General features: G+C 39.4%; 1 long non-coding RNA gene across 1 annotated transcript; it reads right to left on the bottom strand.

Annotated features, from left to right (window-relative positions):
• LOC107281760 (uncharacterized) lies at positions 1-1,281 on the bottom strand. The gene is made up of 3 exons (XR_001547602.3): positions 1,086-1,281; positions 830-956; positions 1-281 (listed from the first exon to the last, which is right to left on the bottom strand). It is a non-coding gene; the product is annotated as an uncharacterized lncRNA (long non-coding RNA).
• Positions 1,282-4,611: the final 3,330 nt, after the last annotated feature.

Here is a 4,611-nt window from a genome sequence, read left to right on the forward strand (position 1 = left end):
TTGCACATCCATGGCAAGCATGGAAATTGAGTTATTTAACCAGAACCAGAATCCAGAATATTGAAACAAGAATAACGTCATTGTGAACATAAGATAAACCTGAAATATAAATATCATGAACAATAATCTGAACATATGCAATCACATATAACATAGAAATATATTGAAAATAAATAGGTGGAGCAAACAATCCAAGAAACACATAATTTGTTCGTCATACACTTGCCTTTAACCTCGACGGCAACCCGACGAAACCCCCTCCACACCAGATCTCTCCACACCTGTGGAGTAAAGCTACAAGTAAAACCTCTATTGAGGAATCCTTGAGACTATCTATACATGTACAAAACATCATGAAAGATCAAAACCAAAATTTATCTGTCAACCGGGACGGTACCTACATAAAACTACCTATACTACCTATACAATGTTATATACATATTTCACAAAGCGCCTAACAAAAAGTAGCAACCGATATCACTTTAGACATCTAAACAAAATTCTCTACAACTTTCATGTGGGTGAAAAATCAGATTAAGCCTATGTAAGTCCCATATAAAGGAAAATGAATTGTTGTCCTGGTTTCCGGACCTGGTCAGCAGTACTTTTTTGGTTGTTTCTTATCAGAATCGAGTGAAACCAGCACCGTTAGAAAGATATCGACGATGACTACAAACTTTATTTAGGACAACTAACCTGAATCACAATGGTTTAATACCAGATTGGAAAATACTATTTTTAGCCCATAAACAACAACTAAATACACCCAACCGGCAATCGAATCGATTCCCACGTGAAAATTGAACTTCCATGGATTAAGAGGAGTTACCCTTATAGAGGAGAAAATCAAATTTGAGGTGAATTTGTGGAATCCCAGAAAATCCCCAACTTTGCTTCTCTTTCTCTTTTTCTTCTTTAATCCTCCTTCTTCCTCTGCCCTCTGAACCTTCTCCCCTCTGATCGTTGTAGAAGCAACAGTGGCATACCACCCAGTAGCAGCAGCAGTAGCAATGAACGTTAGTAGTAGCAGCAGGGACCAAAGCACACAGCAGGAACAGATCAGGTCGACAGCAGCAAGAGCTCACCGGGAAGGAAAAAAACAGAAAGGGATCACCGGTGGCGACGGATGACGATGGCCGGCCACGGCTGTGGTGGCGGCGACAGGGATAATAGCAGCGGCGACAAGGGCGCAGTAGCGGTGGCGGCTAGGGTTGTAGAGGCTCTCGATCTCTCCTTTTTTTTTCCATTTTATTTTCTTTTTTTTATATGTAGGTATATAAAGAGACTAGAACTTTTCTTTTCTTTTTTTTATCTGTAGGTATATAAAGAGACTAGAAAGGAGATCAAACGGTCCACGTCGATTCAATCGACGAAACTTCGTTTGGACTCTGATTACTGCAAACTTATAGTCTACTTCGTACTACTCAACGAGCTATACGCATCCACGTTTCCTTATTGCCTATTCCAACAATGGTTTAAAGGTTGAACTTTTGCACACTTGTTTTAATATTTCCTGAAATACAATAATTCAAAACTCTTTTGCGCATTTGTTTTAATATTTCCTGAAATACACTAATTCAAAACTCGGGGTATTACGATTCAATCAACGGAACTTTGTTTGGACTCTGATTACTGCAAACTTATAGTGTACTTCGCACTACTCGACGAGCTATACGCATCCACATTTCCTCATTGCCTATTCCAACAATGGTTTAAAAGTTGAACTTTTGCGCATTTGTTTTAATATTTCCTGAAATACACTAATTCAAAACTCGGGGTATTACAGGAACAAGCCCCCTCTTAGCGCACGTATGTACATACAGTGCCGGCACTATATCCATACGCAACTGCGAGGGTCGGCTATAATAGCGTTTGTAACAGCCCTCCCTCCAGTCGGCACTATATCCATACGCAACTGCGAGGGAAATAAAAAACTCGGCTATAATAGCGTTTGTAACAGCCCTCCCTCTAGAAATTCAAAACTCGGGCTATAATAGCGTTTGTAACAGCCCTCCCTCCAGTCGGCACTATATCCATACGCAACTGCGAGGGAAATAAAAAACTCGGCTATAATAGCGTTTGTAACAGCCCTCCCTCTAGAAATTCAAAACTCGGGGTATTACAGGAACAAGCCCCCTCTTAGTGCACATCTGTACACACAGTGCCGACACTATATCCATACGTGCAACTGCATAACAGCCCTCCCTCCAGAACCCGGCACTATATCCATACGTGCAACTGCATAACAGCCCTCCCTCCAGAACCGCGTAGCCAGCCCAGGGCTGGCTCACTTACGCATACCACCCCACTTACATTTTTATCCTCGTTTCATATAAAACGGTTAACCCGGGAGTGATACGGTTGGAAGGAAAATACCTTATAAATTGGTTTCACCCTTTCTAAAGTAGCAAGGTGGTACTAAATATGCACATACAACTCTCACGGGCCACACATGTCTCATCCTAATTGGGCCAGGATGTCACAACCATATCCAAGCATATATGATATGGTTGTTAAGAGAAATATTATTTGGAAAAAAGAAGAGCATATTCACCATTGTCACTTCCTATCATACCAAAAATTTGGTGTTATCAAATTTCAGTACGGTGACAACCTAAACATGATCTTACCCAATTGCAGAACTTTCCTCTAATAAAAACGCTATTAAATTTTAGGATGCATCAAACTAAATATATCTAACTTTACCAAAATTTGGCAACACCAAAAATTAACATTGTTAAAATTTGGTAAGGTTAATTTGGGAACAAAGCGAATAAGCCTGAAATGTTATTTGCCATTTGGAACCATAATCTCGTCTCAACTCATATATATTAATTGTTTGATATATATAACCCTTTGTTATTTGTTTGGCATTATATATAGATCTGCACAAGAAAACAAAAAAAAAACATAAGGATATATCCACAGAAAATATCCAGAATTAAACAAAAGAAAAGGGACATAATGGGTACATAATAATTAAGCAGAAGGTTCTCCAACATCCCCACTATAATCTGTTTTCCACTGATGAGAAATGTCTGTCGTGTGTCCTATACGTACATATCAAAGCTACCTACCAACCACTGTTACTATAGCTAGCCAGTACTATATCTACTCCCATAATTAAGCATAGAGGCCCCATTTGTAGCGATGTGATTTAGCGATCCTACCAATATCATGCGTATATATGCACACGTGCCAATTAGCTGCAAATTGGACAATTACTACTCCCTTATCTGTTTCCAAATATATATATATTTGACTATTCCTATTATTGAAAAAATACAAATGTAAAACATATATCGTATATAAAATACCTTTAATAATAATAATGTCATAGTAAAATAAATAACATTTACATAGTGTTTTCAATAAAAATAAATGGTCAAACAGTATGTTTGAAAGTTAAACAAGCTTATATGTATTTGAAAACTGAGGTAGTAGTATCACTACTATAGAATTGGTCATCTTGATGCTGATAATGAAGATGTTTTGGGTTGATTTTCTACATGTATGATGATTCACTACTTCAACTTGTTTGAGGTCAGTCTAATATCTGACAGGGTGGTGCACTCATATGTGAAGTGTGCTAATTACTACTCGTCACAATTGTCTATCATCATTAATGGGTGTTGACTTGTCATAGGAATGAGGTATTCTCATCGGTGACCATTGATCTGTTATGTACTCCCTCAGTCTAAAAAAAGACAAACCCTGGTTTCCGTGTCCAACATTTGACAATCCGTCTTATTTGAAAAATTTATGAAAAAAATTAAAAAGACAAGTCACGCATAAAATATTAATCATATTTTATCATCTAACAATAATAAAAATATGAATTATAAAAAAATCATATAAGACGGACAGTCAAAATTGGACACGGAAACCCAGGGTTTGCTTTTTTTTTTGAGACGGAGGGAGTAACCAATAGCCATCATAAATGTGGGTTATGACTCGTTATCATGAATGCTAATTCCCTTTAGTGTATATAGAAGAGGTACACATGTATGCGCACTTAAAGCATGGCTTGCATCTACGTTTACATAAGAGCATTCCCAATAGCTCATCTGTCACACACGCAATCTTGAAAATAGCATACCGAAGGAGAAAAATGGGCTCTAGTAGATACGTCATCGCTACTTCCAAATTTGACGTTTCTCTCTCCACACCATCTTGTAACCGCCTAAAAACAGATCAAACTTCCGCCCCCATCCGAATCAATGGACTCATCCACTGCCGTCAACACTATCCCGTGTAACCTCGACTCCTCATTTTTCATGGCGATGACCAATGAGGACAAACCTAGTCGGCCACTCCGCCACCCGCGCTACCCATAGTGATGCAGACTGTCTCCCGATATAATACAATTGTTACAGTAGAGGATACCGATAGAGTGACCGTGGATATCACGGTAGCTTTCTAAGAAACGTGGTGAGGAGCGCCGGCCTAGGGACAGTAGTGGGGGTGGGATGGAATGGGGAGGGGAAGGGAGGAGAGCTAGCCAGCCGCCCAGCGGGGATATGGTACACACACGCAAGCGTACGTGCACGCGGTGACTGCAGGAACATGTCCAGGATATTCCCGGGCGTGTCGGCAACAGACCATGTACAG

This window comes from Oryza sativa, chromosome 1 (genome assembly GCF_034140825.1).
Source record: "Oryza sativa Japonica Group chromosome 1, ASM3414082v1".
NCBI classification, from domain to species: Eukaryota; Viridiplantae; Streptophyta; class Magnoliopsida; order Poales; family Poaceae; genus Oryza; species Oryza sativa.